We start from the raw sequence: 14,369 nt of genomic DNA on the forward strand, positions 1-14,369 counted from the left end.
AAGCACCTATACAGCACCACATTTTGAGGAAGGTAAAAGCACTTCTCTTATATATAGTAGTTATATAGATGTTGTTGGGCTGCAACATTTGTCTGCTTTTAAAAAGGAAGTTCACTTGTCTGCAGATTGATGCATTAGAGATGTTGAGTCACCAAGGAGATGAACTGTACCGGTTACTGGACCTTTGCTTCTAAGCTCCAAATCACTCCTTCATTGTCCTGATGCTGGCCATGAAGCATTTCTCCATTATACAATGTTAATTTTTTTTTCTGTAGAGAGATACTGGAAATGAAAAGGAAATTCTTCCTGGTCCTGGTTATCTCATCTTATTCCTACAGTACAAGGTGACCGGGAGCTAACATGACCCTAGTACACTCAGCACCAGCAGGTTTCATTAGCATCATCCCTCTGTATAACGTGTCTTGGCAACTGCCAGGGCACCTCAAAGGAGTTTTCACTGGTGAATCAAACTTGTCTGCCATTCAGTGAGCCATGACCATGGTGCCTCAAAGGGGGCATATGATCTGTGTTCCTGCAGGAAGAATGGTTTCACTAGGATTTCAGCATTGGCCTCTGAAGTAGTGGCTCTTCCCTGTGTCTGCTATTTCTGTAATATTACCCTCTAATTAGTAACCCCAGTAGGCAAGCCCCTCTTGGACTTATTAATGCTTTTCATTAAATTTTCCCTGTTGAAATTACTGTATGGTTTCTTTCTCCCGATTGGAACCTGCCTGATTCAATAACTCTTTCATCTTTAATGTAACAACTTTTAAAAGAAGTAAATTAATTTCTTTATTATTATTATGACTTATTGAGTGAAATATGAGAAATGTATTGAATAAGGAGGCATTGGTGAAAGGTAAGAAATGAATTGATGATGTGATAATCAGCTTTCCAAAGAGATAGCTATACATTTTAAAAGATTGAGACCCTATATTATTTTCAATGTAAAGAATAAAGCAAGATTGTACCAAATGTTTTAGCAGTATCATACAACAAATAAAGGACAGCCCCCAAAATGCAGAAAATGAAAAGATGATTCTGTGCATGTAAAGGGTGATAAGGAAGAATGTGGTTGTGTGGGTGTGCATGTATCATGATGTCAAATTCAGGTAGTATTGACTTATAGACTATAAATGGCCCTGGATGTCCTTTTGGCCAGTACATGAAACACCTGATTTGGAATGGTCTTGGCTTGCAGTGTAAGGGAAACATTAGACTGTCTCAGCCTGAGGCACTGATTTTTTTCCTCTCACCATTCATCCAGAATGAATCTCCAATCAGTTTATTTGAGGCAGATTCTAAAGCATCAGTCAATTGTAATCACAAGATCTCATACACTACCCTCTCTTTACAGCACAATCATCATCTTCCTCAGCAAATGTACCATTACAGACAATATGATCAATAAAGAAGTGGATGCAGTTAAATAGAGCAGCAAAGCAGTGCACATTAATGAGAGGCAAGGCAGAGCAATGGGAGCCCGTCCTTCCCCAAGGAAAAAAATTGCACCCTAGGATATCAAACTGTGTTTCTCTTTGGGTTTCCATAGCCCATGGAACTGTCAATATTAGAGGAAGAATATTGTGATGTTAGGGACCACTCAAAGGGATAACATCAAAGGACAACAACAAAAAAAGAGGGCATAACTTGTTCAGAGAGAAACAACAGAATTACAGTGATCATGACCAGGTGTCTTGCCTGATGCCACTGTGTTAAAAGTGCTTCTTTGGCCAGAGCCTGGGGACAGCTGAAATTGGATTGCTGTAAAGAGCTGTCTTTTAACCAGAGGATGAATAAAGTGTGACCAATAAAACATCAGATGACCTTTCTGGTGGTTTCTTTTCAACTACTCTGGATTCTAAATGATGAGTCTTTAGAGTTTTGCTTGTTTTTAGCAAAATTTTAACATAGGATCCTCTTGTTTCCCCCAAGGAAAAGTAAATATCATTCAAGTAGGAAATAGGGACTCTAATGAGTCCCTAGGTCATCCATGGAGAGGAGTATGCACTGTGACTAGTCACTACCACCAGAAGCGTGGGTGAATTCTCTGCCCTACTGACCCAGTGCTGTAGTGGTGCTTCTGTGTGCTTCACTCACTCCTCAAGGGTACTTCTGCACTGGGCCTTGCTCTGGATGTTATGATTAACATGTCTGCAGTGGACAGACATCTCTTTTTGTTCCTAGGGATGTAAATAAAGCTGTTCTGGAGTGTTATGTCTTAACCACCAACTTAATGACACAGGCTTCCCAAAGACCAAGGGGAAATCATGTAATAAAAGTTAATAGAGAAAGAAATATTTGCTCTTGGAACTTATGCAAGTTAAAGAGGATCTTGAAATTTTGAAAAGTCTATGTTAATTTGGCAGAAGTAGATGAAAGCATTTAGAACAGATATGGTACACACAGAGGGGTTTTGGAATAGCATCTGAAACATTGTAAGTCCAGTACTCTCAGCCATTACATTATTCATCTTTCAGAGGTTACATTATTCTTGTATCCTCTGGCAGCAGCATCCTTTGTAGGGAATTTGGATATTGTGTTTAGTCATCAGCAGATCAGAAAAACAACCAATATGGTTCCATCCACATCATGGCCTTCAGGTTAGCAAGGGAGAACTATTGTTGATCAAAAGTGGTCTGTGACTGAACAAAAAGATAGCAAAGATGGCAAGACTCATGAAGCATTGAAGGAATATTCTAACCACATCAGTGGTTTGAAGCACAAGGTTTACTGCCCAATCATGGCATGTTCCTGTAGATTTTCTTTCCCTGTAGTGAGGATTGACTTATGTCAGTTTATTCACACTGCTGTTAGGAACTCATTGAAACAATTGCATAAACTTGTAAGACAGGGGATTGATAAGAGGGTACAGTCTGTGGCCAGGTATCAGGACAAATATCTGATCCCCAAAGGGATCATATACCTCATGTTGACGCTGTGACACTGTCCTCTAAACAGCCAACAAGTACTGGAGTCAGATTTATTCATAGACAGTATTTGCTTATTCACTGTATTGTTGATGTATGCTGCATACTAACTCACATGAAAACAATACTACCCATACATTGTATCCAGGATTTGGACAGTTCTTTGTAATTTAATATACCATGTCCCCTTTCAGGCAATCTTGGGCAATTAAAGCATTTATTACCAAACTAATAAGGTTTTCTAAGTCATTTTGTTATATTTGGGTTGAAGGTCACCTCCTAATTACTCACTAAAATCACAGTCTAATACTAATGCTTGTTAATCCATGTGCAAATAGATGCATCTCAAGCTAAATATAGTTTCCAAGCAAAAACAACCAAAAGATACTTTCTTTATTCAAAGTCACCATCATTTGTGAGGCATACCCTCAACTGCTTTCAAGAGGGAAAACGATCAAACTCCAAATATTAAGCATACACATTGCAAAAAAGTCTTGATTTTTAGAAGATTTAAAAATAATAACAGAAGAAACAAAAATCATACAACTAGGCATCTGTTAGGAAAATGCAGATTCTATATAGTGGTAATATTTATCTCTCAACACTGCAACATTTTTTAAAGGTTATTTTTTATTTAAAAGACAAAATTACAGAGAGAGAAAAAGAGACAGAAAAAGAGATCTTCCTTCTTCTGGTACAGGCAGAGGCTTAACTTACTTCATCACGGTGTCAGCCCCATAACTGTATCATTAAAATGACTAGGGTGTGCTCGCTTTGGCAGCACAGACACTAAAATTGGAATGATACAGAGAAGATTAGCATGGTCCCAGTGCAAGGATGACATGCAAATTCATGAGATCTTCCATATTTTTTGACAATTTTTTACCTTGTGGGAGACACTCCAGCGGCAGCATGATAGACTCACGCAAGACACCCATTGTGAGTCTGGAAGGGAGAGCAGAGGGGAGGGGAGGAAACTTGGGAGAGGGTGAAGGGAGACCCCAGCATCAATTAAACTGTATCAAAAATTTCAAAAACAATGACTAAGGTATGGCCCAATTTTGTGATGTGGTAAATTAAGTGGACATTTGCAACATTAGCATCCCATGTCTGAGTACTGGTTCGAGTCCCAAGTGCTCTGCTTCCGATCCAGTTTCTTGCTTTTTTGCCTAGGAAGACAGCAGGTGATGACCCAAGTGCTTGGGCTACTACCACCCGTGTTCCTTTCTCCTGATTTTGGCCTGGGTCATTCATGGTTCTTGTAGGCATTTGAGAAGAGAACCAACAGGTGAAGGAACTCCCTACCTGTTTTTCACTATCTCTGTATTACTCCACCTTTCAAATTAAAAAAAAATCTTGAAAAATGAGTAGGGTATATTTTTAAAAGATTTATCTATTTTTTATTGGAAAGTCAGATTTACAGAGAAAAGGAGATACAGAGAAAAAGATCTTCCATCTTCTGGTTCACTCTCTGAGTGTCCACAATGGTCAGGGCTGAGCCAGTCTAAGTCAGGAGCAGGAGCTTCTTTCAGGACTCCCACACAGATGGCAGAGTCCCAAAGCCTTGGGACTGTCCTCCCAGACCACAGGCAGAACCTCATGGACTGTTGGTATTGCATGTGATAACAAAGACAGAAACTCTTTTGGAGGGCATCAGTGACTTCACATTGCAATTGCTGGGCCTTTAATGGACAGTCATGATGGAGGCTGAGTAGCAATAGCATGCTGTTAAACAGAAGCAGGTTAAACAGAACAGGTACTTTCAGGGAGAAATAACACAGAAAGAGAGGATTGCTGTATCTTTATGTACCAACTTGAGTGGAGTAAAAGATGTCCAGATCGCTGGTAATGCATATTTTGTGAAGATAGTTCTAGAACCTATTAACATTGGAGTCAGTAGACTGAGTAAAGATGCCTTTACCAATAAAAGTAAGCATTACTGAGGGTCCAAATAGAAGAAAAGGGCAGAGAAAGCCAAAACTGCTCTTAAGTTGGAAAGCTGTCTCTGAACTTAGACCTTGGGCTCCTGGTTCTTGGACTTTTGGACTCTGGCGATCGTATCAGCAGCCTCCTCTTTTGCAGGCCTTTGGACTCAGAGGAAAGTGGGTTCCCGTGTCCCCAGTCCCTCAATGGCACTACTGTGGGACCTCTGCCAAAGGTTTAAATACACCTTCTTGGTCTTGTTTCTCTGGAGAAGCCTAATGCATGGGGAAATGCTGGATTCAGTTTAGAACCAAGAGTTCCTCTCAGACACCCACAAGTTACTTACCAAAATTGTTTGCATTGTTGGGGGTGTGGCGTGGTGGGGAGAAGGTGGATGGAAAATGTGACTTTGATATAAAGCTAGGCTTCTTTCACTTCTGAGTGGCTTCAGGGCTTTCAATAAACATTTCATTGCGGATTTCACCATATCTAATAAAGAGAACCAAGACTCCATTTGTAAAAATGTAAGAAGGTCATGTTGCACTTTTTTAATAGCTCATGTTAAATAATTCCATATTATCAGAGCTCTATATTTTAAAAAAATCATACAGAGTATAATAGCCATTAAATAAGACGACAATTTAATCCTGAGAATCATAGAAATATATTATTTTCCTATTTCTCATCATATTATTAATCAAGCAAATTAAGTTTTTACTGAAGTGTCTCCAAATGGAAAGTGGCAATTTATTGCACCTGCTAGTGTTAGAAATTATAGAATTAAAAATTCTCTTGGTAACTGTGTTTCCAAAATCAAACATCTAGATGTTTATGTCATAAAGACCAACTACCCAAATAGTTTACTGCTTTGTACAATTTTAATTGCTATTTTGTTATGATTCAAAATGCGTTCCAGTTAAGTGATTAAGTAATTTGAAAAATGACACTGTTTTCCTCCTCTTCTAAAATAAGATGGAACATTGTTAATTCACATTTTGATAATACTGGCATGACTTTCAGGCTTAGCCTGGGTTCTCTTCTCCATTTCTGTCTGGCGTTTACAATAACTTGAAAATGAGTTGGTCATAATGATCAAAGAAACACAAAAGACTTAATGTGTTGATATTATAGGTGTTTCTCTTAAATTATATTTAAAGAAAGAAACTTGGTAAAAATGCCAATAAAAGTAGCTCATTACTTTTGCAGTAGGTCCCTAAGATGCTGGCCGGCCTTAACTGAATTTTCTGTCCCTAACATTACTGATCATTTGTATGTTGCATGTAACAACACGTAGCCATGAAAAACAAAAACTTAAAAAATATATTCTTGGTACTTGTAACTTTTCAAGGTAAAGGAGTATTTGCCCCACATATTACTACTATATAATTCTTTGACCCACAATTGAATGAATACAGTGGGAAACAATCATTGTATTTTAGTTAATCTGAAAAAAAAGTGCTTGTCTCTCTCACTGATTCAAAAAGCACCTGTCTTTTTTTGGGGGGCGAGGGTTGTTGTTGTTAAATAAGCCTTATGAAGTAAAAGTTCTAGTTTCATGTGAACACTAGGCAGTCCAAAAATTGTATTGATTAAATGTGACAGTGTACTGATAGTTACATTTAAAATTTATATCTAAAAATTGTACAGAATGTACAAAAATTATGTATAAAATTGATATTCAAAAATTGGAATGCTTGTCTAGTCAAAGGAAATATGTTGGAAGGATATGTGTTTAGAATTTTTGGATTACACAACACAGGATCCAAATATGTTATTTTAATTTTAACTCAAATTTTGTCTTTTTGTTTGTTTTTGCTAAAATGCCTATTCATTGACCATTTCTTGCTGTGTATGATCTATGCATTTGGTCCTTGCCTAGGAGGCCTCCGAGAATTGTAGAAATGGAGCCTGAGAGGTTTTTCTTTCTTCTGATTTAGACAATAGAAGCCTGTGTCTTTGAAATACTCATGTTTACAGGCAAGTGGCTCAGTGATTATGATGTCTTCATCCCACATTAGAATGTATGGGTTCAGTTTCCAGGTTGGACTTCTGACTAGTTTTCTGATAACTCAGATCCCGGGAGGCAGTGGGTAATGATTTAAATAAGTGGGGAAACCTGAATGGGGTTCCAGGATCCTGCTTTGGCTTCAGGCTGATCTTGGCTTTTGCCTCTCAAATAGACAAATAGGTTGTTTTTAAAATTCCAGCTTACTGAAGAACTGTGACTGCACCTTGTGTCAATCCAGCCTCTCTCTCAGACTAGGGTGTTCTGACTTAGTCTACAAAGGCTGCTTTAGCTTTGATATTAGAGGGAACTTTGATTGAGATGACAGCTTTGACTTGGAAAGTCTGTGTAAGATAGGAAGTGGCCACTGAAAAAGAGGTACAGTGCAATCCGTATCGGAAATTTCCTCGTTATGTAGGACTCTAAAGTTTGCATATGTTGACAAATTGAATTTAATTCTGGATAATTTAGGCATTTAGATATGTTGCAAAAATTTATGGTTGGCAAAGTCATTTCAGAGGGGGCAAGCATTTGGTGCAGCAGCTAAGATGTCATTTGAGATGCCCAAACCCTGTATTAGAGCATCTGATGCGAGTCCTAGCTACTCTAGTGTGGATCCAGCTTCCTGCTAGTGTGCACACTTGGAGGTAGAAGATGATGACTTAAGGATCTGTGTCCCTACCACCCCCCATGCAGATACAGGTTGTTGGCTCTGGCCTGGTCCACTCCTGGCTGTCACAGGTATTTAAAGACTGAACCAGAATGTGGAAACTACTCTCACTGTCTCTCCCTGCCTTTCAAAGTAAAAATAAATAAATACATTTTCTATGTCTGGTCAGATGGCAATTCTGTTCACGATGTATAAATACTTTTAAAGAGTCCCAGATAAAAATGGAAGAGTTTAGAGTTGTTAGAATATGGAAACACTTTTCAAAACATATGGGCATGGGTGGGTCTTTCCATGTATTGGGTGTATCTCAGTAAACACACACTTGAATGATGGCTCCCACAAGACAAAAGTTTTTCAGTGATGTGGCTGTGTTTGTCCAAGAACAGCTTATAATTTTGCATGGGTCCTATTCAGGGCCCTATTTCTGATACGCCGGTTGGCTCCATTAGGCCAATTCAGATAACAGATAAAATTCACAGACACTCTGTCTTCAAGCAAATTGACAATCTTGAAGTCAAGTAACAGTGCCTTCAGAGAGCTTCTTGTGAGACTGAATTTTGGTAATTGACACCAATATCATAACAGCATTAAATCACCCATATTTTCATGGCAGATAAGCTTAGTCTGCTTGTAAATATGTTCAAGAATATCATGTAGGTGGCAGAAGAATTATGCTATAACTTTTACAGCTAATAGATCTTTATTTAAGCAGAGGACCTCTAAAATTTAATTAGGCATATGCAAGCAGAGATTGTTCTGAGGGCAAAAATACACCAATTTTTACAACTGCTTTGTGGAAAGATATCAGATTGAAATGTAGTCTTCTGTTACTTTGTCAGTAGAAAGGATTTCTGATAGAAAAGCAAGTATATAACCTAAAAAAATAAATAAAAATTAAAAAAGACAGGCTGGCAGAGAGCATGCCTGGCGCTCCCCGGGTAAGAGGACTAAAGGGCCCATTCCTGAACCTTGTGCACCTTCTTTAGCTGCTGCAAGTGAATGCCTCTCCCTTCTCTTCCTGTCCTCCTCCTTCCTGAATCATGGAGCGTTAGTCAAAAAGCTGTGTTGCATCCAGCCGTATGCAAGAGGGAGATACGGTGGTCGCTCTGTCATCAGAGATTTTTTAGGGAAAACTCCCTCACTTGTTCCAAACAATGTCCCCTCTCTGCTCGCAGCACAAAGTCTGACTGCATAAGGATAATCTCCCTCTTTCCTCAGTGTACAGCTTGCGTATTCTAAGTTGTAATAGGGTCTTGCCTTGGGTACAAATGCCTCAATACCTACAATTTTTTGCTTGTTAAAATTTCAAGATCACCGAGACTTCTGCCATTTTGTTTTCCAAGAGCTCTAACTGGTGTCATTTTCTTCCCATGGTTTTGCTCTCAGCAAAAAGACTCTGATATAGCACAAAATTATTATCTCAGGAAAACAAAAAAAAATCAGCTTTGAATATCTTTTTTACGCTTCTAGCAAATTTTCTTCTTTTATAAGTATGGAATTAGTAGGCATTGTGGGGAATGATGTTTAAGGCACAGTCTCTTCTTATAGACATTGATCTAGTGCAGAAGATGGTATGTCAATAATTGAAGCATGTGTTATGTAAGGAATATCCTAAAGAAAAATACACGTATGCACCAAAAGGTGATTATTTAACTCCAGTCTTCCTTCTACATGCCCCCACAGCAGTCCCAGTCTTAGAGCTGAATGTTGTTTACTCTCCATTTCTTAAGAATCCTTCATCTCATAACTAAGTAATATTTGTGAACAAAAATTGCTTTAGAAATGAAACCTCTGGGTACAGCACAGTAGTCTAGTGACTAAAGTTCTCACCTTACACATGCTGGGATCCCATATGGGCACTGGTTTGTATCTTGGCTGCTCCACTTCACATCAGGCTCCCTGCTTACAGCTTGGGAAAGCAGTGGAGGATGGCCCAAACCCTTGGGACCCTGCACCTGCATGGGAGACCTGGAAGAAGCTCCTGGATCCTGGATTCGGACAGCTTAGCTCCAGCTGTTGCGGCCACTTGGGAAGTGAACCAGCAGATGGAAGATCTTTATCTTCTCTCCTTCTTGTTGTGTATCTGCCTTTCCAATAAAATAAATAAATAAATTTTTTTTTTAAAAAAAGAAAGGAAGACAGTTAAAATATAGCTAAAAATAACAAAATATCTTAAAAAGCATAAAAAAGAAAAGTGCAAACTCTGTTTTTTGGCCACTAAGGGATGTACAAATGAACATCAAGAAAGAAAAAAAAAGTATGACAGGTTTGGTTGTTTATGGCTACTATTTGATGAATGCTGAAGATGTTCTGTCACTGGCATAAATGTGTCCTCCAAATAACTTGCATCCTGCTGAGATGGTGACATTGGTGTTTCACTCCAAATGTCAACAAGCATCATAAATAATGAATGGGGAACTGAGAGTTCACACTGCCCAATTAAATCATCCTTCCATCTGGTCAGATGCCGTTCCAGGTACTTATGAGCACTTCTCTTTCTGCTATTTTAAATGTCTTCCTGGTGACTTAAAAAAAATACATAACTAGAAGTTCTATTTGTGAAAGATTTTAGATGTAGCTTTATGTTACTACACAAATTTGATAATGATGTAAGGAAAATGCAATGGTTTTTCTTTTTCAAGACTCTAGAAACTGTCCTTGACAAGGATTCATGTACACTGTGACTTCATCTGAAAGAGTACTGAAGGGACTGGAAGTCGGGTCCCTGGTTTGTTCTTGCTGTTAGGAGTAGGCTGAATGGATCTCAACCAGTCTGGAATCTCAGCTTCTTAGCCTTGAGAATATGGGCTTGGATCAGACAATCTTTAACTTTGTTTCTTCTCTAATAGTCAATGAATTAGAGTTGCTCTATGAAAATCTACAGCTTTGTAAGGCTTAATATGCAGGTAAATCTTGCTTCCATTAAAATGAGAGACTAAACATTTTGTGGAGTACAAATGGTTTTGATCTTACTGCAATTTTGATGGAATCCGTCATCTCCAAGATCTGCAAATAGACCTTTTGCCTTTTGGGGAATAACAGAGATTTATCAGCAACAATTGAGGGAATTTTGAATCATTGTAGGAAAGGACTAGTACTTTATACAGAAAGTTTCTTTTTCTTTTTCTTTTTCTTTTTCTTTTTATACTGTTAGACCAAAAGAAAAGAAAAAAAAAAGGGTTGTTTGAGTTTGAGTTTACTTCCAGTGAAAATTATCGTGTAAGTTCAGGAATTTGGAAAGGAGTTTTTGTGTTCAATATCAGTCTGTTATGACTCACAGTTTCCTTTATATGAAGTTAGTCCAGTGACTATGTTCTGAAGATTAACAATGCAGTGATAATTACCCTTTATTTCAGTGATGTACTGATCTCTAACAGGTTGTGCCACACTTCTGTGGCTTAACACAACAACCATATTCCTGCTTATAACCGTATGGGTAAGAAATCTAGTCGCAGTTTAGAGATGTTTGGTTATCTTTGCTCTGCATGGTGTTGGCTAGGGATAGAGTGACTCAGGTCTCATCCATGTGACTTCTCCCGTAGTGCATTGATGTCTTGTGTCTTCTTCTCATGCATGGCGTCTCTCGCTCCATCCGGATAGGCTGGACTTTTTAGCAAGGAGTCGACTCCAAGGGCAGAAGTATTTGTAGGCTTGCATATGGAAGCTGTGAAAAAATAGTGTCTATCGCAGTCTATTGGTAAGAAAAAAAAAAAGTACCAATCCAGCTATATTCAAGAGTACACTTTTTTTTATTTTTTAGAAGATGTATTATTTATTTATTTATTTATTTATCTATCTATCCTTTTTTATGTATTTAACAGAGACAGAGACACCATTTCCATTCATTTGTTCACTACTTAAATGGCCATGATGACCTGGACAGATCTAGCCTGAAGCCAGAGTCAGGAGTTCCACCTGTCTCCCACGTGGACAAAAGGGCCCAAGCACTTGGGCCATCTTCCGCTGCTTTCCCAGGCATACTGGCAGGGAGCTGGATTGGATGTGGAGCAGCTAGGTTGTGAACCAGTGCTCATATGAGATGCCAAAATTGTGGGTGGTTAACATCTTATTAACATCTGTTGTGTGAATAAGAAGAGCAGCCAAATTGCTTTATAATTGGCATGAACCCAGGAAAGCTTGATTCATTGAGTACCATCTGAAATCATCACCAACACTGCATCAAGGCTGTCACGGAGTAAGCACTTGATGAATGTAATACATTATATGTTTAAAGTTTATTTAGCAGTCAACCTTCCTAAAGAGGTAGCCCATATTGACTCTGATTTGAGGAAACCGAGAAGACATGTTGTGTTACTTGCCCAACTTTACATGAATATTGATAAAAGCTTAACTGAGACTTAACTTGAACATATTTTTTTCTGATTACAATTTCTGCATTCTTTCTGATACAATTTATTGTTGGTATATTAAAAATAAATTGACATAGGGAATGTGATTACTAGATGCCTTGGCCAAGAGCCTACATGCCTTTGTTATTTTTAAAAACTGTAATTTTTGTTTCTGAGCCAATTGTTGGCTAAAAGAATATTTCCCTGACTATATTTCTTAGATGTCTTTCTTGAAAATTTAATTATATTGGGGCAACTTTTCAACTGACTTCTAGACATATATTTATTCACAAAAAATTCTTGCAAATGTGTCCACATTTTGACATAACTTCAGCTTCTTAGTCTACAGAGAAAGAATTAAAATTTTTTGGAACTGAGTCAGCCGGGATCTGAAATCTATGCCTACCATGGTCTCTGAGCTCAAGTTTTACTGTTTCATCCGTCAAAGTTGATGTGAAAGTAATGATTGCTTTTAGCAAGAATACAGAATGAAGAACAAAGAAAAAATATATCAGTAGCGTTAAAAAAGTATAGAATATTCATTGTAACATGAGCCATTTTATCATATTTATATAATACTTAACATCAGTATGTGAAAGTCTTTATGTAAACTTGTCATAGAAAGAATTTTATTCTTTGCGTTATAGTTGTTATTATTGTCATTGTTTTGATTGACTCCCTTGTTGAACTCTGAATTCTATTTGAACCTGAAACAATAATCAAAACTGTGGGCTATTTGATAATCCCCATGAATATGACTGAAAAGTTTTCTTGAAAGCCCTGCAGCCTGAGCCCATTGAATTTAGAATAGTTCTCATACCAGTAGAAAGAAGCAGATGTCCCAAACCAAACACACTTGGTTTAATATACTTTCACGTTGGCTTTAATGGACAGATGTTTTGACTATGACATGGCAAGACAAGGATTTGAAATGGTGGATTGGAAAGATTTTGTTCATAAAAGTAATTGCTCTTACATTACAAAGTGCAGGATTTACATGTGGAAAATGTCAGTCTGTTGCAGGATCTCGTGATGGATCATGTTACCACAAGCTGTGGAGTTTATTGGAAATAAGCAACTTACTTCTGAGGGGCTCATTTAATAGGCATTACACACAGAGTGGCAGGGAACAGGAGCTTCAAATCTAGTGTCATTCTAGTTATATAATTCATTATATGTTTTTGAGATTATCTGTGATGTTTTCTTCGAACCAAAATTTGATTTCTGACTACAATTTATGAGCTAATAACAATTCCCACATGCCAGATATTATTCAAAGAAGTTTACAAATATAATTTATTTTATACTCACGAGTACTCCTGAGAACAGATGCGGAAAGTGATCTACAGAAAAGTCGCATAATTCACCCCAGATCAATTGCTGGTAAATGACAAAGGTAGAAAATTCCAACTTAGTGCTACAGTCTGTGCTGTTGATTATCAGACTTTTTTTTTTATTATGCCATAAGAAGTAGAAGTTGAATTTAATTATTTGTGTGATTCAGGAATTTCTTTTATAAATAAAGATTTATGTTATTTTTATTGAAAAGACACATTAGATTTACAAAGAGGAAAGACAGAGAGAAAAGATCTTCCATGTTTTGGTTCACTCCCTAAATGGCTGCAATAGCCAGAGCAGAGCCGATCTAAGGCCAGGAGCCAGGAGCCAGGAGCTTCTTCCCAGGTCTCCCACGCTGGTGCAGGGTCCCCAGGTATTAGGCTGTCCTCGACTGTTTTCCAATGCCACAAGCAGGGAGCTGGATGGGAAGTGGAGCAGCCAGGACACAAACCAGCATAGGGGATCCCAGGCATGTGCAAGGTGATGATTTAGTCATTCAGCCCTCATGTTGGGCCTAATTTCTTAAATGAGATGGATTTTGCTAAGTGATTCTGCTGCTCTAGGACCTTAAATGGTTCCCCCTAACTTTTCTACAAATCAGTTGATTTGCAACTTTCTATTCAAGTTTAGAAGTCAAAACAACTCTTCTACCTATGAAATCATCACAAAATCCTCACTGATAAAGATCTGGGCAGGTAATTTATTTTCTTTTGTGTCTCTGACTGACTGTATGAGCCCCCCCGCCAAGAGTTAATTGTAAGGATTAAATGAAATAATGCATTGTGTGTAGTGTGTTCTCAATAAACACTTGCTAAATTAAAAAAAGCAAATTTGCATTCTGATGTCTTAAGATAAATTGCTTTTGAATTATGCGTTGACTATTTTTGTACAGTACTTTCACATTTATATCTTATAGACAAAAGAATGGACGTGATTGTCTTGGGCTTCTTCAATAATTATGCTGTCTTCCTTTTGATTTGTCCAATTCTTTTTAGCCTTTCACCTACTTTGAAGAATATTACTATTCAAAGGTAGAACCCTGGGTAGAAATAAACTTGTGTGATAAAACCCAGATGCATAGCACAAGACGCACTTCCTGTAGATTCACGCAGGGATCAAATGTTTTGGGAATTCCTCTCCTGCAGTTCCACACA

The 14,369-nt window shown here is 37.9% G+C and overlaps 1 non-coding gene across 1 annotated transcript; it reads left to right on the top strand.

Moving 5' to 3' along the window:
* Positions 1-3,695: 3,695 nt before the first annotated feature.
* LOC121165433 lies at positions 3,696-3,802 on the top strand. Its single transcript, XR_005885228.1, has one exon. It is a non-coding gene; the product is annotated as a U6 spliceosomal RNA (small nuclear RNA).
* Positions 3,803-14,369: the final 10,567 nt, after the last annotated feature.

Source organism: Ochotona curzoniae, unplaced genomic scaffold (genome assembly GCF_017591425.1).
Source record: "Ochotona curzoniae isolate NIBS_2020 unplaced genomic scaffold, NIBS_Ocur_1.0 contig_883, whole genome shotgun sequence".
NCBI lineage: Eukaryota > Metazoa > Chordata > Mammalia > Lagomorpha > Ochotonidae > Ochotona > Ochotona curzoniae.